The following is a 26565-nucleotide window of genomic DNA, read 5'->3' as shown; positions in this document are numbered from 1 at the left end:
CTAGCCCAGTTCAGATTTTACTAGAGAAATCACTGGCTAATTCCAACAAGAGGTACTAAGAAGGAGTCACCCAGATTACTTTTTAAATTGAGAGAAGTTAAGATGCCTTGAAAAAATATTGTTGGCTTTTCATCACCTTGGTTAAACTGTGAAGTCATCTATTTCCCCACACACAAAAAAAGGATTTAAGATAAAATTGACAGTTTAGCATTCTGTAACTGAAAGCATATAAAGTGCTACTATAGGGGGCTGGAGCGATAGCACAGCGGATAGGGCGTTTGCCTTGCACGCGGCCGACCCGGGTTCGAATCCCAGCATCCCATATGGTCCCCTGAGCACGGCCAGGGGTGATTCCTGAGTGCAGAGCCAGGAGTAACCCCTGTGCATCGCCAGGTGTGACCCAAAAAGCAAAAAAAAAAAAAAATAAAAAAAATAAAAAATAAAGTGCTACTATAATATATATAGTAAAATAATTGCCACCATAGCCTTAGCTGACACCTCTATCAGGTTAGCAAAATTACTGTGAAATTTTTGTACTGTGAAATTTTAGATGTACTCTAAACAACTTTATTTGTAGTGATACTTACCAGGTACATTACTTTCTCCCACCCAGAACTATTTACCTTATAGCTAAAACTTTGTATTCTTTGATAACTAAAGCTTGGATTGATAAAGATAACGTGGTATACAGTTTTTTCCTTGACTTTAAAAAGATGTTATTCTGTGATTAATATATCCTAAGTTTAAAATACTTGTAAGTTCAAAGTGCTCATGAGGAGCTGATGCTGACTGCTTCTCAGCATTGTGATTTGATTTCATATCACAGTTACTACTGGATACATGCTAGAGCCATATAAACACAAAGTCAAAGAATTGGCCATTGAATAAGTTAGGGATCATTTTTATATGCAGTGAAATGTTACTCAGATATAAGAAAGGAGAAAATCCTAAAATTTTGCACAGTATGGATGAACCTTGAAGGCATGATAATAAATGAAAGAAGCCAGACAAAAAGTACCACTTACATGTGACATCTGATAAAACAGACTAGCATGGTGCTCAACTAATTGAAGTTGGGTCAAATGAGACACTGAGCATGCATTCTGCTTTACGAAAGAAAGCCTCACAAGTGTGAGGAAGAGAGGAGTATAAAATTTCATCACCAAAATCATCAAGATCATATTTACCTCTGATTGCAAGTATCCTTTATAATCATAACTAATACTTGTTGATCACAACTTGGTGGCATAGTTTTAAACATTTAACATAAGTTAGTTCATTTCATCATGACAGATGATGAAACAAATCATCATTATAAGTAGGCATATTAATATATATTTTTACTTTATGGCACAAAGAGGTTGACCGGCAAGATGGTGACCTCAGGTAATTTAAACTGATGAATTTAGTCTACCTCTCTGCAAAGCTATCCTAGATGCTCCCTTTCCCTATAAGAATATCTATCTTCCTTGGTTAATTAAATTGCAATATCCTGTAGTCCCTTGGTCAAATTATTCATGCACCAGTTTTCTCACACAGATAAAATAAAATCCAAAGCTTTTAAAATAAGTGATTTGGTGATGACTTTTCAAATAAGTAATTTGGTGACAGTGTTAGATCCGATTCATTACAGCATAAAGCTAACCACTGAATTAATATCAGACTCTGAACTGCACAAACAGAGGCCTTTGAACCTGAGAGCAGGTTATTAATTAATACAACTTGGTTCAATAAAACGAATACCTGTCTTCTATCTCCTGTATGATGAATGACAAGCAGCTAAATTGTACTAAAAAAGTAAACCACTTTCCTACATGTTTCAACATGGAGAAATTCTAAGGGAGATAATCCATATATATAATACAGACTAATTGAATTGAAATTAACAGTATTTCTAATTCCAAATGCTTATAGATCTGATTGAATTTGTGTACTTTAGTATAAGGATCTTAAAATATTTTATCTATTTTTTTAAAATACCAGATCTAGATATCTAAGGAAAAAATGACTATTGAGAAAATACAAGAATGAAAGGATAGAAAGGAAAAAATTAAATACAGAATGATGTCCTTACCCATTTTCCTCTAAAATATCATCAAAGACATGAGAAAGGAAATAAAATGTGGTTGCCTTCTTGTTTGCTGAGCTTTAAATATTTTTTAGATGCACTAACTCTTTTAAAAAGACAATAACTGGGTCCAAAACAATAGTATAGCTGTTAGAGCTTTTGCTTTGCATGTGGTTGACCCAAGTTCAATTCAAAGTATCTTCTATGGTCCTCTGAGTACCGCCAGGAGTGATTCCTGAGATCTAAAAGATTATGTCTATTATTTTTTTCAATCACTGTAAGATACAAAGTTACAAAGTTGTTCATGATTGGGTTTCAGTAAGAATAAATGGATAGGGAGGGAAAATATTAAATACAGAATGATGACCCTTACTCATTGTCCTCTAAAAATATCACCTAAGAGATGGGAAAGAAAATAGTATGTGTCTTATTGTTTGTTGCACCAATAAACATCCCATCACCAGTGTACATTTCCTACCACCAATGTCCCCAGCTTTCCTCCAACTATCACCCCATCCCCCACCCCCACGCTGCTTCCATGGCAAGTACTTTCTCAACCTCTCTTCTTCCCTGCCCCTCTTCTTCCTCTCCCTCTCCTCAGCATCATTGTCTCCAATACAGGTACTGACAGGTTATCATGCATATTCCTTTATCTACTCTCAGCACTCAATTTTTGTCCAGAGTGATAATTTTTAACTCTCATTGTCATAGTGGCCCCTTCTCTATCATAACTATCCCCCCTGTACTTGTGACAAGCTTCTAATAGTGGAGCAGTTCTCCAGGCCCTTGTTTCTACTGTCTTGGATAATCATCATCATCATCATCATCATCATCATCATCATCATCATCATCATCATCATCATTATCATCCCGTTGATTGTTGATTTTCTCAAGCGGTCTCAGTACCACCTCCATTCATCCTAGCCCTGAGATTTCAGAAGCCTCTTTTCACCCGTCCTTCCCAACAGTGCCAAATGGAGGTTCTTTCAGGGTCAGGGAATAAGACCCAATATTTTTACTGGTTTTGGCATATGTATATGCCACAGTGAGCTTGCCAGGCTCTCCCATGCAGGAAGGAAACTCTCAGTAGCTTTCCAGGTTCTCCAAGAGGAAGAACTAGGCTATAAGATGTCACTTCTGGGAGCTTGGTCTCATAGTCTCTGGACACTGGCTGTTGGTGGAATTACACGGCGCCAGGGGCAGTTTCTGGGTGTGACTTCCTGTCACTGTTATCATTGTCACTTATCCCGTTGCTCATCAATTTGTTCAAGCGGGCACCAGTAACGCCTCTCATTGTGAGACTTATTGTTACTGTTTTTGGCATATCCAATACGCACAGGTAGCTTGCCAGGCTCTGCCATACGGGCTCCATACTCTCAGTAGCTTTCCAGGCTCTCTGAGAGGGGCAGAGAAATCGAACACGGGTTGGCCGTGTGAAAGGCGAAAGCCCAACTGCTGTGACTGCCTAGCTACTGGAAAATGGGGGATCTGGGTGGAAGAGGCCCAGTCCCAATCCAAGCAGAATTGGAGATCTCGGCCCCTAGTCCCACACACCTGGGTTCCTCTGCCAGTTCCTTCATGCGTGAAGCTCATCTGAACATGTGGAGGGGGGCCTTGAGCATGGCCATGGCTGGGTTCCAGAGGTCCTCTGCTCGGGGTGGGGAGGGAAACTCAACCCACCCCCTCCGAGGGGCCCCAGTGAAGACAGCCAGGAGCTGGGGCAAGAGACTCTGCCTTGGATATCATTTTTTATTGTGGAAAAAGTTATAGATAAAGGAGAATTGGAAGAATTAAGCAACTTACTTAAGGCCAAATAAGGGGAACAATATGTGTGTATGTTATATAATAACCTCACATAGTGGAATACATGCCATAAAAAAGGTTTTGATGTTTATTAAGACATGGATGGATCTTGTGAGCATTATGATAATAAAGTAACCCAGAGTAAAACAAATACTATATACCCTTATTAATAATTAGACATCTACTTATTAATATACACACACTTATATCCCAAAGAATACTGGGAGTTGTGGTGAAATAAAAAATGTCAAATGCTACAAACCACTGCTTATGAATAACTTAAGTCTTGGGATCTGTCATACAACAGCATGACTATTACAGTCAACATTGTATATTGCTTTTATTTATTCATTTGGGGAAATAGGGGTAGAACACACTTGGTGGTATTCAGTGGTTAATCCTGGCTCTGTGCTCAGGTCTGTCCCCTGAGAGTGCTCAGAGGACCAATATAGTACCAGAAATTTGATTAGGTGTTGGCTGCATACAAGAGAAGCACTATAACTCATTTACTATCTCTTCAGTCCTTGTACAGCTTTTAAGAAATAATTAAATAGAGCTGTCATAATAGAGAAGCTCAGACACTTGTCTGGGATAAAGAGAAAAGAATTTATCTTTTAGCTATTGCCAAAAGTGTTTCAATGAACAGGGATGTCCAAGATTCTGCTCAGATACCCTTTAGGTATTTATCTAGTGAAAGAATTATGAAGTTATAATTCATAATAGTAGAATACTATACTTAGGCTTTCAAGGAACCACAAAATTGTCTTCTATTGTGTGAACACCACAAATCAGCCCTTTGCACATCTAGGAGGAATGGATGGCTTAATGGTTGTATTTTCTAGATGGTGAGGAAAATTTAAGAGATAAACAATGATAACAGTTACACATCATGAATGCAATTAATTACACTGAATTGTAAACTTAAATGGGCAAATTTGGTGGTACGTTTGTAAAACAATGCATGTATCAAAACCCATTCATTTGTATACGTTAAATCTGTGATTTGTATTGCCTGTGAACAATATCTCAATAAAGCATTTTTTCTTAAGGGAACACTTTCATACCTGTTTTTCTTTCTTGGGGAAGGAAGAAAAAGGTGTGTGTTTTTGAGTAGCCAAATTGTCACATAAGTAGACAAAATAGTGACCTATCTGTTAAAACCCTAGCTTTGGCTCACAATTACAGTACTCTGGGAAGTCACCCACTATTGCTTACCTTGGGTTTCCACATCTCGGGAATCCAGTAGCTGTCGTGAAGCACAATGAATTGCACATGTTGCCTCGCACATGAGGTCTCAGGCCTCGAGAAAAGGTTTTAGCTGCTTTTAAAATTTTTGCTATTGCATATATTTAGCGATCAGCGGTAGGGGTTTGCCTTTCACGTGGCCGGCCCATGTTTGATTCCTCCACCCCTCTCAGAGAGCCTGGCAAGCTACCAAGAGTATCTCGCCCGTACAGCAGAGCCTGGCAAGCTAGCCATGGCATATTGGATATGCCAAAAACAGTAACAATAAGTCTCAAATTGAGAGACGTTACTGGTGCCCGCTCGAACAAATCGATGAGCAACGGGATGACAGTGACAGTGACATATATTTAGGGTAACATCCTGTGGTGCTCAGAGTTACTCTTGGCTCTATGCTCAGGGAGCACTCCACAGTTCTCTGTGATCATAGACTGTGCTGGGAATTAGCTGTGTGCAAGGGAAGGACCTTTAGCACTGTACTATCTCTCCAGTTCCTGCTCCTCTTTTGGTTCAAAGGCCACACTATTCTTTATTCCCTGATTGTGTTGACTTATTACTGCCACATATCACTTTAAAACTATAAGGAACAGGGCATGATGTTTATCCCATATGTGTTCATATATAGTTATGAAATGATTACCTCATAAGTTTAGTTAGTAATCATGATCTCACAGAGATACAATTTTTAAAAATTACATTTTCTTCGGAATAGGAACTCAGGATTTTCTTCCTTAACAAATACATCAGTGGTTTTCAACCTTACTAAACTTATGAGTTGGTAGTAGGCTACGGACCAGCAGTGGAAATTTACTGATATATATCATACAGCAGTGCTAACTATGGTCCTCATGGCGCACGTTACATCCCTAATGTATATTTTTCCCGAAATTGTACATTTTGGCCTTCTTCCAGCCTTCCCCTCCTCCTAATTTCTACCTCTGGTAATCAGAGAGCTGATCTCTTTCTAGGAATTACATTTTTCAGATTCCACATGTAAGTGAAATCGTATGGCATTTGTCTTTCTCTGACTTATTTCACTTAGCATAACGCCCTTAAGGTTCAACCATGTTACCACAAATGGCAGCATTTCCTCATTCTTAATGGCTGAATCCTATTTTATTGGCTCTACACACAAAATATATAACCATGATTTCTATATTCATTCACCCAGTGACAGGCACCCAGGTGCTTTTCATGTCTTGACTTTGTGAATCACACCAGGCAGCCGTACAGAGCCTGATGTCCTTGGAGACCTTGGAGACGGAATCATTGCCACTTGCTGTTTAAATTCCTCCACCTCTCTATGCTGGCATCCACCCAAACAGCCCCTTGACTAGTTTTTCACAAGATGTAGCACTGCACTGTCGTAGCACTGGTAGCACTGTTGTCCTGTTGTTCATGTTGTTCATTGACTTGCTCGAATGGGCACCAGTGTAACATCTCAATTGTGAGACTTATTTTTACTGTTTTTGGCATATCCAATACACCACGGGTAGCTTGCCAGACTCTGCCGTGAGGGCAGGATACTCTTGGTAGCTTGCCAGGCTCTCTGAGAGGGGCAGAGAAATCAAACCTGGGTGGGCTACATGCAAGGCAAACGCCTACCTGCTATGCTATCACTCCAGTCCTCACAAGATAAGTTCTTCACTGGATAAGAAAAGAAATTTATTTCCTCTCTCCTCTCCCAGTCTCCACCAGAAAACATACCACCTCCCCTACAGGGGATTATGCTTTTCTTTTCCCTGCCTGAACTTTAAGGATGGAAATTTTTCTGGAAGGTGATGAAAAATAAACAGAAGATTCTAACAGCTGATAACAGAGGGGTAAAGATAACATGGCTTTTCTACCTCAAATAACAATTGCGTAATAATAGTGACTGCGTTTCCTCAGGGTTGAAATGAATCTCTCGACTTTGAGATGAATATTAGGCTAAACTCAGAGCAAAGCCTGAGAGTTGCAAACAAGGTTTATAACATATAAGACAGAGTGTGTGGCCCCCACTTCCACAGAACTAAGAGAAAAGAGGAAAGGGAAGTTGAGGTGGATATGAGAGATATTGATGATCAGATGCTTATCATCAAAAACTGAGGGGGGAAATCTGGAGGTTTTAATAAAAGGACCAGAGCTCAATCAATAGAGCTTCCTCCCTCCAAGTCTTAAACCCCTATGCCAAAATCACCTTTCTTCTTTTTTTTTTAATTTACAATTTTTTCAATTTAATATTTTTGGATTATTTTCAATTATTTTCAATTTATTATTTTGGACTGGAGCAATAGCACAGCTGGTAGGGCATTTGCCTTGCACGCAGCTGACCTTGCATGCGGTAGATTCCTCAGTCCCTCTCAAAAAGCCCAGCAAGCTACCGAGAGTATCCCGCCTGCATGGCAGAGCCTGGAAAGCTCCCCGTGGCGTATTCGATATGCCAAAACCAGTAACAAGTCTCACAATGGAAATGTTACTGGTGCCCGCTCGAACAAATTGATGAACAATGGGATGACAGTGCTACAGTGCTTATTGTTTTCAGTGGTGACAGGTTACAAATGTTAATGTTAACCAGGCTCTGTTCTAGATGAGCTGCTGATTTTTTTTAATTGAATCACTGTGAGAGAGACACTTGCAAAATTGTTTATGACTAGGTTTCAGTCCTAGTGTTCCAACACCCATCTCTCCACCAGTGTATCCCCAGCATCAGTGTTCCCATTTCCTTCCCATCACTTCACAACCATCCCTTCTCCCCTCTCCCCCAGCCCCTTCTCCCCTTTTTCCTCAGGAGTGGGCCATTTCAGCATGAGTCACTGCTGGGGGAGAGCACCAGACTTTCAATGTTCCTTGTGGCCCCCAGGAGCTTGGGAACTATGCAGGGTGATGAGGTCACTGAATATGAGCCTGACCATTTGACTTCTACTGGGAAAACAGAGGCAAAAATGAGTTTAAGGCACTTGGGAAGGAATATGCCTGGAGCCATCATGAGGAAAGAACAATTTTATCTAGGAGCACTCATGACAGGAATTTTCATAAAAGAGAACAAATTTATCAGATCAGTCAGAGAGAAGGAAAGACACAGGGGAAGGAAAAAACCTCTGAAGACAGTCAACACGGGAAAGGCTGCCGAGATGAAGAAGATGCATCTGCGAATATGACTTCACAGAACTGGAAGGGGAGATGAGGCACCAGGCAGAACTCAGGGACAGGCAAGAAAGGGGAGCAGGTATCAGATCAAGGCAGGTAGGGAAAGCTGAGATTGTAAAGGGCCGACTTCACTTCCAAGGCGATGGGGATATTGTACTACATGAAAATACATGACATTTGAAGATAGCAATGGGGGGGGAATTTAAAATATCCAAATATATAAAACACTCTTATTTCATCCTTTAAGAAAACACTGATGAGGGGATTGAGAGATAATACAGAGGTGAAAGCACTTGCCATCCACATGTGTGGTCAGTCCAGGTTTGATCCTCTGTACCACATATAGTCGCACAAACACCACCAGGAGTAATGAAATATAAGCTCCTATTTAAGGCATGCTTTGTTCAAATATATATATGTATATATATACACATATATGTGTATATGTATATGTGTGTATATAATCAGTCAATATAAAATTATTAGTGTTTTAATCTATAGAATTATATGGTTCCCAATAGAAGTTTTAAGTTGTTTTTCTTTAAATTTTTTTAAATTATTTAAATTTATTTAAATTATTTTATTAAAGCACCATGATTTACAAAGTTATTCATTGTTAAATTTTAGGTATAGAATATGTAGCACCAATGCCACCACTAATGTCAACTTCCCTTCACCAAAATTCTCAGGATCTCTCCTATATCCCCTATGCTCCCCAGTTTACCCTCTTGACAGTCACCTTCGTCAATTTGGTTGTTAAAATTTGGATCTCTTGATTCCAATTTTGTTGACTCTGCGGTTTGGATATTTGGCTCTATCATTCCTTATCACCATATTTGCACTAGAATCTCCTGACCTGGCCCCTGATGTTTCTTATCTGTCTCTTCTCCCCTCCACTCTCATTTTCCTTCTCCTCCCTATACTCTGGAGCCAACGTTGATCTGGGAACAACCCCTTTAAAGTATTGCATCACCTCTCCCAGTTATTCTAAATACCACATATCAGTGATATCATCCAGAGTTCGTCCTTCTTCTTCTGGTTCACTTAAAGACCATTATGGTGGACTGGTGAGAGTTTCCAATGGACTGATGCATATACTTTGCATGCTGGAAGCCCAGATGACAAATTTTAAGAATAAACAGATGTGATCATGCATACAAGTCATGAAGATGGTTTGGCTCTATTTGAGCTCAAAGACTAATCTTAGGTAATCATTGTCACTGTCACTGTCATCCCGTTGCTCATTGGTTTGTTTGAGCGGGCACTAGTAACATCTCTCATTTTGAGAGTTGTTGTTACTGTTTATGGCATATCGAATACGCCACAGGTAGCTTGCCAGGCTCTGCCGTGCGGGTGCAATACTCTCGATAGCTTGCCGGGCTCTCCAAGAGGGGTGGAGGAATCGAACACGGGTCAGCTGCATGAAAGGCGAATGCACTACCGCTGTTCTATCGCTCCAGCCCATCTTAGGTAATACCAATGACAAATGCAGCTGCTAAGAGGAAGGTCACTCTAAATGAGGGAGTTCTTTAAGGCGAGGGAAGAGGCAGAACTAGTGATAAACCCAAGAGGACTCTGTGCAGGTGTGGGTAAAGATAGAAACATAGTTTTCAAGGATGACCACTTCAGTTTCTTTTCCGGGATCTTTCAGATTTTACCATCAGTGGTATTCTGTGTCCTCAAAACCCATTATACACAGTACTTAGCATCAAAAAATGCCATGTGATACTTGAGAACTAATGACTGAAGAGAAATAATTAAACATATGTGTAAATACATGGATAAAGGACATAGTAATGACTAAGATTTAAGGTAAATATCGTGGATGTTGAAACTCAGAAGTACAGATCAGGGACATAAAAGGTTAGGGACCATGCACCAGAAAGTTTAATCCCACCACCACCCACTACTGATTGTAGCTTTGATGGTCCCCAAACAACCTTGATTATAGCATTGATGGTCTCCAAACACTCTTCAGAAAAAAGCAACAAACCCTCAGGCCTGCACATTTGATTCAAATATCACAGGGAGTTGCCCACAAATCCATGAGCATAGCTTGGGAATCCCCAACAAAGTAAATACAGTCCAGAACTAACAGCATTGTTATAAAGTGTTAGTCTTACACTAATCACTTTCCCTATAGCCTAATTCCCAGATTTTTTGCATTTGCTATAAACTTTTAAAATAATGTTATTCACCAAGTTAACTATATCACAGAACTGAATTATTTAACTCAGGTTTTTGAAAGTCAGTTTTTGACTAACTGGAAATTCTTCGAGCTATGCATTATAATACTAAGAAAGTCTCAGGTTTTTAATCTAAGCTTTTTAAAACAGTGGAATGAAATCTACTGAGTAACATGATAATTATTTTCCAGTTTCAGAAAATTCAAAATAGGTATTCAGAGAATTGGATGTCAAACACATTTGACAAGGGACTGAGTTACAAAGGAGCCATTTATTTTGCAGGTAAGTGGTTGAAGAAATACAAAGGTTAAAGAGACCTTTCTGCACTAGCCAAATCACTTTAAACAATTCTACTCAAGATACTCAAAGTACTTCTTCTGCATAAACTCAAGGAGACACAGTGGGATTGCGACAGAGTTGAGTACAAGTCTCAAATATTCCAATCAGGATACACCACTCCTTCTCAGAGAAAGGCAACCACAACATCAAGCAAAAGAGCCTGGTTTAGGTTTGGAGAGAGAAACAATGAATACGCAAAATTGGGAGACCCTCAATGTCTTTTCCCATTATAAGCAACTCCATCATAACTGTATTTACTTAGCCAATAAATAGAAGCCATTTCCTTAATTTTTTAGCTAAATCCCCATGCTGCACTATGGCAGAGATACTGCTGAATACTGCAAAGATAAACTAGCCTTTGAATCCCTGTTGAAGTCAAGCCAAATGTTTCTGAACTACTTAAAACCCATTCTTGCGCCATTTCTCTTCTTTGTGGACTCTTTTTCTGTACCATAGTGCATCTCTACCTACAGAAAGTGGCAGAATGAAAGTTGAGTTCCCATGAAAGATGAAGACAGCTGGGTCACAAATGCCCAATGTTCTATTCAATGCCCTACCTCTCTCTTTCATCACAGTTAGAGGAAAATAAGACCCAAAGAAAATTCCTTCATGGAGCTTCGCTTGTTAGCAAATAAGCCCTTCTTCTCCCACTTCCTACCAGACTGATAATCTCATGGGGGTAGGGGAGAAGCCCTTTTTCAGGCCACGCTAATTCCAGGAAAGGGACACAAATTGCATTGTGTTCTAAACAATAAACAACACTCCATCTCCTGAAATACACCTCCACTGCTCTCTTGTAGCCAAACAAGAATATCAGTGCTTCTGAGCTGTAGTTAGCAATAACCCTAACATAAAACACGATTGCGGAGCACAGGCTATCTCAGCAGATCCTTTCATTACTACCTTAAACTGACAATCCTTTCGGCCATCTTTGAATGTGTAGAACTAAAGAGAAAAGCAGAGGGATTCCCTTACTGCATGTCTATAATGAATCAGCAGCCCTGTTGCTTCTGGACTGGGACTTGGTTCTTGTTCTCACAGGATTGATTTATATCATTAGTTATACCATTATGCATTTGAAACAAATGATGGGATGCAATTTCCCCCCGTGGGCCAACACAGCAGTGCTCAGGAAACCTCACTACCACTTCCAGGAATACCTTGTCAGACTGTGGACTGGATTATTTCATACTCAGTATGGCAACGTGATGTTGTTCAGACAACATCTTGTGGTGTACAGGGAGTCGTGAAGTACTCAGGATCTTAAAAGCTCCAACATATATGCCCCAACCCATTTGAACTTTCTTCTTGCCCCTAGATACATTGTTTCAGTCTGGTTTATTTAACTGTAGTTTAGGTGCCATAGTTGCAATAGAGTTAACATTCTTAATTTTTATGTACAAAGTTACATCTTCATCACCTTGACCATCACCAAAATGGCCACCATCATCTGCCACTGGCCTTAGGATGCTTCCAGTCTCTGCTTCCTCACACCTACTCTGCAATTTTTAAGCAATACCTGCATCCATAAGGAAAAAAAAAATTCTTAAAGAAAGGAATAGTTCAAAAGTAGCAAGAGATTTGTCCATAATTTTTCACTCTAAACTAAGTGATAATTTTATTAATACTATTCAAGTATTAGATGGATTTCAAGGATTACCATTTAGTTATTTTTATAGGTACCACTCATGCACCTTGAGGAGAATAAAAAGTGAGACCTATTAATATAGTTTATTATATTAATAATTTTTAACATTTTTTATCTGTCTAATATATATTTTAGACAAGTTTTATCTGTATAATATACATTTTGCTTCTGCAATCCATTAGACCTGATTCTGATACTGGTCCAGGACTAACACTAGGTAATTATCCTAAAAAAATGAATAATTGTTGCCTTAGTACAGTTTTACACTGAACAATTATGTTAAAATAGCTGCCACTCTCAGCACTTTTATCTCTTTCTCATCCCCCATCCATTTGGAGAGGGGGGTTTCTTTTCTCTATTTTTTCAATCTTCTATATTCTTACTGTGCTGTGATATTGACTAGCTTCTTTTTAAATTCACATAGATGCTATCTTCAAATGATAAATCGTAGCAGGCTATCCATACAATTGATCTCAAATTCCCTGTGCCCCCAGTAACCTTTAGCTGTGGCATTTTGAAAGACTTTTTGCCTCTTAAAAAAAATTAAATGCAGATGAATATTCTGAAGGTTGAATGTTTCTCTCTACCTAGAGATGCGGCAAATCTTCCACAAAATATGAACACTGACCCCTCTAAACCATTTTGAAGATAAGATACTCAGAAAATTAAAAATAAAATTATAAAGAGAGAAGAGGAAAAAGGAAAGGAAAGAAAAAAAAGAAAAAAGAGAGAAAAAAGCAAAATTTCATTGAAAAATAGAAGGGGAATGAAACTCACCAGCCTGGGAGAAACTTCATATAGGAGTACAGATCATTTTGTGTAGGTAAACTGGTTTCTTGTATTACTAATCAAGTGACAAGAATGTTTACAGTAAATTCAAGTATTATACAGGGTATTATACAGTATGTCTAGTTTTGGATTATTTGGCTATTTGCCTTAGGATTATTCATTGTCTTAGTCTCCATAAGTTTGAGGTCAGAGGCAGAATATATGATCTCAGGGAATTAACTTTCCATTTATAAGAAAGATCCAATTAATTTACAGGAATGTTTTAAATGTTTTAAATGTTTAAATTTGCCTAGTTCTCCCTCTTGAGAGTTTTCGTGCCCTCACAGGAGAGCCTGGCAAGCTCCCCGTGGCGTATTCATATGCCAAATACAGTAACAATGATAGGTCTCATTCTCCTGACCCTGAAAGAGCCTCTAACATGGCACAGTTGGAAAGGACGAGTAAAGAGAGGCTGCTAAAATCTCAGGGCTAGGACGAATGGAGACATTACTGGACCCGCTTGAGCAAATCGAGGATCAATAGGATGATAGTGATAGTGATAGTTTAAAATGTAGGATGAAGACAAAAATGGAACTGCTCACAGCAAACTTTAAAACATTGGTCATTAGCTATGAATAATAGTAGTCTGTGGTAAGAAACCCATAACCCATACTATTTAATTTTGCATGTGGAAAAGAAAAATCTCTGTTTATTTGACCTACACATACAGCACAAGATTGTATAAATGATTTGTGCTATCAGCCCATATCTGTTGAATTTGTGTAGCTTATGTATACAGTTAACCTAGTAAAAGTAATGAGGTGGCCTAAAGACTTATAATAGGCTTCAGGATCAAATTTAGCTTTGCATTTGAACTCAAAATATTTGAAATTTAGGCTGGAGCGATAGCACAGCGGTTGGGCGTTTGCCTTTCACACGGCCGACCTGAGTTCGATTCCTCTGCCCCTCTCAGAGAGCCCGACAAGCTACCGAGAGTACTGAGCCTGAGAGGCAGAGCCTAGCAAGCTACCTGTGCATATTGGATATGCCAAAAACAGTAACAATAAGTCTCTCAATGAGAGATGTTACTGGTGCCTGCTTGAACAAATCAATGAGCAACGAGATGACAGTGACAGTGACTATTTTTTTGGCTTTTTGGGTCACATCTGGCGATGCACAGAGGTCCTGGCTTTGCACTCAGGAATTACTCCTCTCAGTGCTCAGGGGACCATAAGGGATGTTGGGAATCGAACCCAGTCGGCTGTGTGCAAGGCAAACGCCCTACCTGCTATTGCTCCAGCTCCGAAAGTAAATGTTTTGAGAGAAGAAAAACACCTGCCATAGAGGCGGGCAGGGGGTGTGAGTTAGGGTGATGGGAAGGAACCTGGGGATGCTGGTGCTGGGAAATGTACACTGGTGGAGAGATGGGTGTTGGGACACTGTATGACTGAAATATATTCATGAACAGCTTTGTAAGAGTCTATCTCACAGTGATTCAATTAAAAAGTTTAAAAATAAAAATTAAAAAACTAAAGTAAATATCAAACATGATACTCAATTTCCTAATGAGAATTTGTGATCTACCTTCCAGAGAAACTGCAATAATGAGAAAAAAAAGCTACACAGCACAAATTCATATGCACAAAAAAGCACTCTGTTAGTACAGTTTACTTATATAAAGATTACTATTTTGATCAGGCCCACTACCTTGTATCCTTTGATGGATAAACTGTGAGTCATGTAGCTTTAAGACCTGGCCACAGTCATCTGTAAACTATAGTTAGACAATTAAAATAAAGAACAATAAACTAACAGTACACATATATACATACATGTGTATACAGAGAGTCACTAGATCTCATAGAAAATAAGGTGTCAGTCTAGAAGTTTGACTGTCAGTTTTTCACTTATTTTTTAATTAGTGCTATTTTTTAAGTTCAGAAACAATCAGAACTGGTGGGGATTGGTGGAAAAGGAAATCTCATTCACAGTTGGCGCTATTGGCTGGGTCAGTCTCTGTGGGAAACAGTATGGAGACTTCTGAAAAAACTGAGATCACAACTCCCATATGATCTATAGATTTCTCTCTTTGGTCTCTATCCCCAAAACCAAAATTCATTCATTCATAAGGTCATATGCTCACTTACATTAGCCAAGATCTGGAAAATACAACAGATACAATAGAGAAGTAATGACTTCGTGTGTGTGTGTGTGTGTGTGTGTGTGTGTGTGTGATGCAATACTACTCATCTTTCAGAAAAGACAAAATTTTGCATTCCATTTCAATTGGGACAAGAGAAGAACATCAGGCTAAGTAAAGCAAGAGAGAAAAAAGACAAATACCAGGTAATCTTGCTCATTTGTGGGACATAAACAAAGGTGGAGAATGCCTAAAGAAACCAAACCCTGACATACTGCCAACAGAACCGAGGCTGCCAACGTAGAGTAATGGAGTGGGAAGAAGTTTTGGGATGGGAAGGAGGAACCATGGAGCACCGGCGGAGGGGTACTGGCACTCCCATGGGAGGTGTGGTGTGGCAGCATCTTAAGCACAAAAATGGAATATTAGTACTATTGTAAACCATAACCCATCAGTAATAAAACTGACACAATTAAACCCACTTTTTAGACAAGTTTTAGATTCACAGTAAAACTGGAGGTGGGCACAGAGAGTAGTACAGTGGGTAGGGTGTTTGTCTTGCACATGGATGAACTGATTTTGATGCCCAGAACCTGTATTTCCCTGAGCATCACCAGGCTGGAGCAATAGCACAGCGGTAGGGCGTTTGCCTTTCACACAGCCTACCTGTGTTCGATTCCTCCACCTCTCTCAGAGAGCCCAGCAAGCAACCGAGAGTATCGCGCCTGCATGGCAGAGCCTGGCAAGCTACCCATGGCAGATTGGATATGCCAAAAAACAGTAACAATAAGTCTCACATCGAGAGACGTTACTGTGCCTGCTCGAACAAATCGATGAACAATGGGATGACAGTGACAGTGACAGTGATCACCAAGAATAATACCTAAATTGAGAACAAAATTAAGCTCCAAGGGCCTATGGGTTTGGCCCTCGAACAAAAACAACCAAAAAAAAATGAAGGGGCATTTTGAAGGTTTCTGACACCCTCAGTTCTCACTTTCCCTGCTTCCCCCATAATCAATATCTCCCACCAGATGAATACCTTTGTAATAACTTTGCATAACTGGTATGACACACTTGTATTCTTAATGACACAGTGTTCATGTTTAACATGAGAGAGTTCACTAATGTTGCTGTGCATTAAGTTTGGAGATATTTAATTATATGTACCCATCATTTGGTATCACAACAGAATATTTTTACTGCTCCCCAATCTCTACTCCATCAATTCATGCCCCCAATTTCCCTGATAATTCCACTTTCTCCATGCCTTTTAAACAATGTCATGTCATTGGAATCATATAGATAGACTTCCTTTACTGAATAATAAGCATTTAAGGTTTTTCTTGACCCTTAAGAAGGTTTTAAAATTGATTTTCTTTTTATTGATATATATACCATAGTTTATTCATTCACCTACTGAAAGATAATGTGATTGGTTACAAATTTTAGCAATTCTGAATAAAGCTGTTATAAACATCCTGTGTATTTGTGTGAATATAAATTTTCAACTCCTTTGGATAAAAAAAACAGGGAACATCACTTAGCTGTGGGATTAAATATCAAAAACTATAAAATTTGTATCAAAAATAGAAATAAACTTTCTGAAATGAGACAGCACAATTTGAGGGTCATATTTCTGTCACAATTATCTAACTCCACTGTTTAGGCATTAAAAAAGATAGTAACATTTATATCAAATGTATGAAAAAATTAATGTAGCTGACTTTCAGAAAAACTACAAAACCAAAGTGGACCATAAAAAAAAGTAGTCTGATTACTTATTATGTAAAGTACATGGTTGCACCTCAGATACGGATATTTTGTACACCTTCTTTCCTTCTTATGTTAAATTAGCACTGATAGTTTTTTAAGTCCAATTTTCTTAAGACAAGATTTTTCTAGTTCAATTTCAGAGTATATCAAGTTTGTTCACTTAATAATTAAGTTAATTGATTATTAAGTGCTTAATAATCAATGTGATGGCTAAGACCAAGTTCTCAGTGATCTTAAAAGAATTACTTATTACACAAAAGAATTATACTAGCCAGTATGGCAATAGACAATTAAAGAACAGATTATTCAATGAATTTGACAATGTACTATAATTTATAATTAGGGAATTGTTCCATTTTTTTGTGTTTTGCTTTCATATCATGCAGACACTACAGTCCTTTGGTATACCCTAGGGTGATTTAAACAGAAAGTTAGGGTTTTTTTTGTTTGTTTCTAGGATATGAACATAAAATGTTTTTCCTCTTTGTTGTTGCATAACTGAAGTCTAGTGAAACATTTCATTCTAATTGTTTTGCTTCTAGCTAAGAAATAAAGTTAACATCTTCATTCTGCTTCCTCCAATATCAAAGCTATGATCAAGTTTTGGTTAAAAACATTCCATTAAGACTTGATATCCCATTGCTTACTCATTTCTTTTTCTTTCTTTTCAAGTATTTTTTCTCTATAAACTTTTGAAATTGGAACTTTCCATCTGATAGTCATGCTGTTTATTCTTTCTGGCTTTAGAAGCAAGCTGAGGGCAAAAGCTGATAAAGAACTAATGGATTATTATGAAGCTGAGAGAAAGCTTCTAGGATGGACATGATGAAGTTAGACTTCCTCAGATATAATTGGGAAATTAGTGGGTGGTACCGGCCACTGTGGGTAAAAATCTCTGACTCACCTCAAATTTTGTGAGCCAAGAAATTTTTCAATTTCCTACCTACTTCACACTTAAAATTAGCATTTAGGAAAAAAAGTGCATACTAAACTCAAAAGCTAAACATTATGCTAAAATATTCTATATGCCTAAATACAAAGGAAAGCTCTTCAATGTCCACAAAAACAATTACTCAAAATCTAGGGACTGAGAAAATTACACTGTCTCTTTCTAAACCTTCATTATTCTGTGAACTCAGTAATATTCTCTAATGCTAAGACATAACAGAGCCCCTAGTAAGCAGGCATGGGGGACAAGGCTCTTTTCACACACAGGATTTACCAAAGTTTCTGGAGTATTCCAATTATTCCTTTGTCTAACAGTGCAATACTAACTGTTGCATGTTCAAACCAGGCAGAAAGATAAAGCCACTGCCCTTCAGGAAACCACAAATCAGAAAATACAGATGACAACAAATTCATGGTATTCCCACATCAGGCCTTGAAAGTCCATTCCTCCCAAAGCAGCCTGAGTTAATTTAAAAAATAATTAATAAATTCATATCCATAAAGCTCATCTTTGTTGTTCCATTCTATTTAGAATAAAATCCAGTGATTTTTCTGATGGACCTTACATGACCTGACTCCTACCCTCTTCCACATCCCCACTTTCTTCTCATACCAAATTTCTCTCTATTCTTCAAACTCTTCAAACTTATTTCTGCCTTGGGGCTCTTTTCGATCTCTCTGAACAAAATAATCTATTTAAAATAAACTTTGCCCACAGCTCATGCTTCAAGCCTGGACTCAGGGTCACCTCTCCAGACACAGGAGACCTAAATAAGCTACCACCTCCCCAAGCACTTGCAATCCTTCGATCACCCTGAAATACAGACTTGTTTCCCTTTTTAACCTTTTTTAAAAAAGCTTAGCCATATCTGAAAGTGCTCTGGGCTTACTCCTGGCAGTGCTCAAGGTACCATATACAATGCCAGGGAATGAACAGGGATCAGCCATAGACAAAGTAAGCACTGAATTCCCCTATTCTATGTCTCCAGTCCTATTTTCTCTTCCATTATTATCTAGGTTTTCATTTTGGGTTTTTTTTTCAGTCTTTGCAGAACTTTATCCACACAATTTCCCCAATTTTCTTCCGAGTTAGTGTAGTGGTGGTGATGAGTTTAGGGATCTCATTCATGCTTGACGCTGCTCTCTGGATGTTGCACATCAGATCATGGGGCTTCCATGGTCAGCTGTGATGCTGAAGGGTCACGTATTTTAGCTATAATCCTCAGACATTTGCTAGATACAGGGTATCCCAGTCTTGGTTATGGGGCTTGCACCTCTTTTTAATGGCAGTGCTTCAATCATGGGGGCAGTATTTGGACTCAAGCTCATGACCTCAAACATGCAAGGCAGGTACTTTAGACATAAGCCATTTCTCAGCTCTATTCTATGTTTTGTTTTGTTTTTTAATGTTTGTCCTCCAAAACTTTTTGGGTCTCATAAAAGTAGGAGACACACTGAATACCCAATACTTATAATATCTGATGTGTAATAAATAGACAATGATAAATAGGTAATGATAGGTAATAAATGCTCTAAATAAATAGCAATGTATAAATATATGCAAGAATATCAGCTTACATTTATTTAATTTCACATATCTATGTAAGATGCTGTTTTAGTATCTCAGCATGGAACAGATCTACTTCTAGAGAAATAAGATGCGTTGTATACACTATGTAATTGAAAGAATTAGATGACAGGGTTAATGTAGGATATGTGCTTAATAGCCTGAAGTGCCTAGTGGACAACAGAGAGAAACAGGAAAATATAGGGATGTGTGTCAACATGAAAATCACATAGGGTTGATAATGTGGTGACATGTGAAGAATTCAGTGGAATCATGCACTCAGTGCTCAATTTCTAACCAAGATTAAAGACACTAAAATCAAAGCACAAATTATGACCATAATCTGATAGATGACCTCTTTCAATGTCTTCTTAAAATTACTGATACCTCTGAGGAACATGGATGTGATATCTACTAAGAAAAAAAACAAAAATAGAAAATACATCTATGAGAATTAATAATGAATTAATGGATAGATAATAAATGAAAAAAACCAGTATCTCCATTATATAACCATATAAAAAATTCAATAATACAAATTTCATATCATGATAATATATTAGGACCATCAATCACAATAAGAATCACATTTTATCAAAAATTGTAATACACTGCATAAAACACATACACAAAATCACTTATCAACCCTCTGTCCAAAAATTATAATTAAAATAACTACTGTAATTTCATTTGGAAATTTGTAAAAAAAAATATAAAGTTTTAAATAATATGTTCATTAATAGTATTTTTTTTCTTTTTGGGTCTCATCTAGCGATACAAAGGGGTTACTCCTAGCGTTGCACTCAGGAATCACCCCTGGCGGTGCTCAGGGGATGATATGGGATGCTTAGAATCAAACCCGGGTCAGCCATGTGCAAGGCAAGTGCCCTACCTACTGTGCTATTGTTCCAGCCCCAGTATTTTTATGAAGTATGATAACAAGGCCTAACTTTATTAAGACCTGATATCACTGTCACTGTCATCCTGTTGCTCATCGATTTGCTTGAGCAGGCACCAGTAACATCTCCATCCTGAGACTTATTGTTACTGTTTTTGGCATATCTAATACGCCGCAGGTAGCTTGCCAGCCCTGCCGTGTGGGCGGGATACTCTCGGTAGCTTGACCAGCTCTCCAAGAGGGGTGGAGGAATCGAATCCGGGTTGTCTGAGTGCAAGGCAAATACCCTACATGCTGTGCTATCACTCCAGCTCACCTGATATCACATATTCCCTAAAAAAAATGTTTGAAAGAAGTTCATTGATATCAGTTTTGTCAAAGTATGCTAAAATTACATACAACATAAGAAAATTCAACATATGAGACAAAAACTTAAATGATCCTGAGAAACATATACTGACTTAATACAGAGAAACATGTACTGACTTTTACAGAATACTGAGTGGGAGAGAAGGTTTTCTTAATTACCATATAAATGGTTAGTATAAAATTATATAGGACTTATACCATTTGGTTGTTTAAAAAAATCCAACGATAAATGCTTAAAAAAAGAGAAAAAACTAGACAATTTTACAAAGGGATCTTCAAAATAATCAATAGGTACATGAAAGGATGCTCTATCAGTTATGGTTAAGAAGAAACAAATAAAACCATAAAGAGGTGTCCCTTCAGTGAGAATGGCTATCACGAGGAAGACCAAAGATGAGAAAAAGAATAGGTAGAAACCCCTGCACTGTGTTGGTGGATTTTAGATTAGTTCAACCATAATGAAGATCAATATGGAGATCCTCAAAAGTGAAACACAGAACTCCCACATGATTCAACAACTCTACTTCCTGGGATATTACATATGTACATATATAGAGATATATGTATACACAAAATTTCTAAAATATATGTGGACTGGAGAGATAGCAGTGTGGATAGGGTGTTTGCCTTGCATGAGGCGGACCCAGGTTCGATTCCTCCACCCCTCTAGGAGAGCCAGGCAAGCTACTGAGAGTATCCTGCCCACACAGCAGAGCCTGGCAAGCTATCCGTGGTGTGTTTGATATGCCAAAAAACAGTAACAACAAGTCTCACAGCGGAGATGTTACTGGCATCTGCTCAAACAAAGCGATGAGCAATGGGATGACAGTGACAGTGATACAATGATATATAGTAGAAAACAATTCTATGTTTATCACAGCAGTATGCATAATAGCCAAAATGCAGTAACATCCAAAACTTATCTATGGATGAATGAATAAAAAACATCTACACACATATATATACATATACCTATATATGTATACACACACATATATATATATATGTTATATATATCCTGAGTCATATGGGAACATGGCTCAAATGGTAGATCACATGCTCAGCACGTACTCGGTCCTCAGTTCAATCTCCAGCACCTCAGGATCCTCTTGATCATATTCAGGGGTAGTTCCCATGCACCTTCCTTTCCCAACAGCAGCGTTTAGTTTAAGCACTGAATCACAAGCACACATGACCGCAAGTGGCCCTGCCACACCCCTAATCCTGGAACGTGTGTGTGCACATGTGTGTATGTATGTACATGCATGTGCGTGTCTGGTACATATTCCTTATATGCAAAATGTAATGTTATTCAGCCATAAGAAAGGATACCCTTCCATCTGTGAGAACATTCTGGTGTTTGAGCATATTATGACAACTAAGTTGGAGAAAGATAAATACTATGTGATAACACATATATGCCAAAACTAGAATGTCAAACCTGGGAAAAAGATTAAGATAGTAGTGATCAGGGACTGGGGAAGAGGGGATAAAACAATGTTGTTTAGAGGCACAAATTTATACAGAACAGTCGCAAATCAAAGAAATTAATGCACAGCACAATGAATTTAAATAATGTAATATGATAATTATGCGAGGTCATGTCACAATGGAAATCATAGTAAAATACATCAAGATACCAAAGTAACATACTGTCCACCTTAACTTTATACGGCTTTACATATCAAATGTATTTCTCCTGAGAAAGATCTAAGTTTATAAGTTGCCAGATAGATGATGCCTGATTCCAAAGCTGAGCATTTAGAGCGATGTCTACAGTCTGAATGGGAGATTCTGCGTGAATGGGCTTCCCACTCTGCCTGCCATAGGCCCTGAGTACTATTACAATTCATAACGTGACTGTGAACAAGAGTTGGGAGGAGCAGCTCATAGCAGGTAACACAGACTCCATAAAGGATACAATTAGCACTGTGACCTGCGCAAGCTGTAATTTTCTCCCAGTTGCTTTGTCTCTCCATAGGCTCTTATCAAAGGAAATGTACCAACAGAAATTGGGGAGAGAAAGTCTTGCCTGGACAAATTCTGCCTCTAGTCTCTGACCTCAGGGAACTGCTCCTCACACAAAGACTAAGAAATCTGTGACTGTGGGTCCACTTCACTCTTAGCGTCTTGTATTGGTCTTCACCTTGGATGTGACCTTCCCCACGGCTCCACAGGAACCAGTACAGGACTTAGTTATCAACTTTTTTCCTTTTTTCTACTTAAAATAGCTAGCCAGAAGTCAGATCTAGCTTGTTGGCCAGGCTTGATTCAGTGAGGTCCATCAGAATATCCATTCTACACCTGGAGTCTAGCAGGTGTCCACCCCCAGTTCTCTGTCTTGGCATTAACACAAGGAAACCAAAACTCTCCCTCCATTCTTTGTTTCCACTTGCTAAGCCCTTCTTCTTCTTCTTCTTCTTCTTTTTTTTTGATGTCTATGTTTTGTTTTTAAATTTTTAAAAAAAATTTTTATTAGAGAACCACTGTGATGTACAGTTACAAACTTATGAACTTTCGTGTTTGCATTTGAGTCATACAGTGATCATTTACCCATCCCTTCACCAGTGCCCATTCACCTCCACCAATGATCCCAGTATACCTCTCACCACCCCCACCCCATCCCCCACCACCCCAGCCTGCATCTGTGGCAGGGCATTCACTTTTGTTCTCTCTCCTTTTGGGTGTTGTAGTTTGCAATAGAGGTAGAGATAAGGACCAGGATGTCAGCCCCACAGCTTGGAAACTGGCCTCACATGCTGGGGGAAAAGCAGCTGAGATAGAGAAGGGAACACCAAGTAGAGGATGTTGGGAGGACCCATTCGGGTTGGAAGATACAAACTAAAAGTAAGGCCTTCTTATGATAAAAGCTATTTTATTTCTTTAAAGGAGAAAATAGTAGCAATAATCAAATCCCTACCTAAGACTTTATCTTATGTTTTATACCTCAAGTAACAATTTTTAACAAAGTAACTATGCAGGGTAAAATTCTGAGTGTCAGTTTCCTTACTAACAATGAGGGAAGATATACTCCATGATATTCGTGACTAAAAATCTAATTTTATAATACAGACATGGGGGTCTGAGAAATGTTTCAGTATGAAAAAACCCAAAAGATGAAGCAAACAGTGAGAAAACGGGAATTGGTGTATAGAAAGGCAACTCGCTCATTACTGGGGGCATAACATACAGTAAGAGACAAAGCTGGGGAATAGAGCGTGGTAATAGCTCTGGCATCAGGCCCTAAAGGGCTCTCAACACTAAAAGGGGAGAGGGTGGCCTTTGTTCTGCAGGCAGTAGGAAGCAGCCAAGGTTTAAGTCATCAACTTACTGATGCTGGGCTGTACTTTAGATAAATGTGGTGGCATGGGGAGGATGGATTGGAGGGAAAGAGCTGCGGTGCTTGTTTTCATGCAGACCTTCATGGGGAAATCGTTCTATAATGAGAACAGTTTGTCTCTGATTCTTTGATTACTATGATTAACTGAAAAGAGACCAGTGGGTATTCTGTACTCACAGAGAAAGAGTATGTAAATATGTTCTTTCTATAGAATCACCTGGGTGCTCTCCTAAATTAGTCTGTACTTTCAGAATGAAAAGGTTTGTTTTTTGTGGGGGATTTTTTTCCACACCAAATCCATATCACACCATCATAAAAGTGATATGGAAAAAAAAAAAAACTTCCCCTGAATAAAGACTTCCAGTTCCGGGAAAATCCCCAATAAGCCACTCTAATTTAGTTGCCTAAAAAGAGACTCTATTTGGTATGGGGTGGGGGGGGGGGTGGTTGGTAGTGGACAGAGGGTGTAACCAAAAGAAAAAAAAAAGATCTCCATTATAAAGAACCTAGCTGTGGTTTACAACATCCCCATGAGTGATACAGATGAAACATTAAGCTACAAGAATTCAAGTTGCTAGAGGACAAAAGGAATGTATTTCTGTGAAAGATCATTGCCCAGTAATGGGGATGCAGATTTTGGAGTCAACGAGCCTATGTTCAGATCTCTGGTCCCTCACCTGCCCCCTCTACAACCTTGAATAATTACTGAAGCTCTCTGAAGGTAATAGCACCACCTCCTAAAATTGTGCAAAGGATATATTAGATTACCCATGTTAATGGCCTAACAGAATTATTTACCCTTTTGTTTGTTTGTTTTATGGCCATACCCAACAGTGCTCAGGGATCACTCCTGGTGGGGCTCAGGGAACTAGAACAGAATGCCATGAATCAAACCTGGGTCAGCTGCATCTAAGGCAGCATCCTACCCACTTTATTATCACCCAGTCCCATATTATTTCCTTTTTAAATAAAATCAATGGGCTGTGAAATAGTAACCACTTGTACCACATAGCCCCAACCCAGCACTAGTGAGTGTAACCCTGAATACCTAGAGCATCACTGGGATGGCCCTAGTGATCTTTGGTACCTCTAGACCCAAACAGTACAACATCCTCAGTCTCTATCATTGAGCCACCTCCCAGATGGCCAAGTATTGCTAGGAGTAGTTCATGGGTGCCTGAGCAGTGCTTAGGATGCCCTCCCCTGCTCAAGAAATGACTCTAAAGGGGCCAAGCAAAGAGCTAAAAGGGCTAGGAGATGCATTTTGCATGTGCAAGACCCCAAGTTTGAACTCCAGAGGTCCTCTGGACTCCAGTACTGCTGGACACAAGCAAAACTACATTACTGGGTCTGATCACTGAATTGGTCCACTCCAGTTGAATGTCACAGAGCATATTCAAATAGGTCCCTTAAACTCTATTTGAGGTGCCAATTAAAAAATCTAAAAATAAAATTGCTCTGAATTTGGGTCTGGAGTAGATTGGATGGAGAGAAAGGGGGAATGTAGAAAGAAGGAATATTATTTAACAAGCTAAAATGACACCTTAAACTTAGAAACAGATTTGAGATACATTTTTCAGGTAAACATTTAACTCACTCATAGACACATACTAGAGGAAGTCAAGAGTGACTTTCATGGTGTGAATTATACATGTGTAATACAGTTACATGACAAAAATATTTGGTATCTGGTTACAGTAGAAAGAAAAAAACTTCCATTCTACATAATACAAAACACCTGGCAGATATTGTAGATTGCTTCAGACTACCACAATAAAGTAGCACTGTAGCACTGTCATCCCATTGTTCATCAATTTGCTCTAGCAGGCACAAGTCCATTGTGAGACTTGTTGTTACTGTTTTTGGCATATCGAATATGCCACGGGTAGCTTGCCAGACTCTGCCGTTAGGGCGGGATACTCTCCGTAGTTGCCAGGCTCTCCGAGAGGGATAGAGGAATTTAATCTAGGTCAGCCACATGCAAGACAAATGCCCTGCCTGCTGTACACATTAAATAATAGACTAATTTCTTTAAACTTTGTTAATACCAAACTTTATGAAGAAGGCAATAGTACCATATCTTAATGTATTAATTTAAAAATACTGTGTTGTTTCCATCCAGTTTCTTTTCCCATCAGATCTGACCCCTGGTCTTGGTATTGTAAAAGGAGGAATAGAAATACCAAAACTGGCATCACAGGGCTCAGTCTGCCAACTAGTACAAGAGCTAGTTTTAAACAAGGTTACAAAAATAAATACAGAAATAATGCATTGCTTAAAACAAATGCTAACTCAGTATCATTTTACTCTTGAGTGATATCCTATCCTCTGAGAGTAGAAGGTT

At 38.7% G+C, this 26565-nt stretch overlaps 1 protein-coding gene and 1 non-coding gene across 3 annotated transcripts in view; one reads left to right on the top strand and one right to left on the bottom strand.

The window, feature by feature from the left end:
* NELL1 (neural EGFL like 1) overlaps window positions 1-26565 on the bottom strand; it is a 949069-nt gene that overhangs the window by 486807 nt on the left and 435697 nt on the right. The gene's annotated exons all lie outside the window — the stretch shown is intronic.
* LOC129406349 (small nucleolar RNA SNORA61) lies at window positions 26335-26464 on the top strand. Its single transcript, XR_008630955.1, has one exon. It is a non-coding gene; the product is annotated as a small nucleolar RNA SNORA61 (small nucleolar RNA).

The sequence above is a fragment of the Sorex araneus genome, chromosome 6, assembly GCF_027595985.1.
Source record: "Sorex araneus isolate mSorAra2 chromosome 6, mSorAra2.pri, whole genome shotgun sequence".
Lineage (NCBI taxonomy): Eukaryota > Metazoa > Chordata > Mammalia > Eulipotyphla > Soricidae > Sorex > Sorex araneus.
The sequence above is the reverse complement of the archived record's forward strand: the minus strand, read 5'-3'. Positions and strand labels throughout refer to the sequence as shown.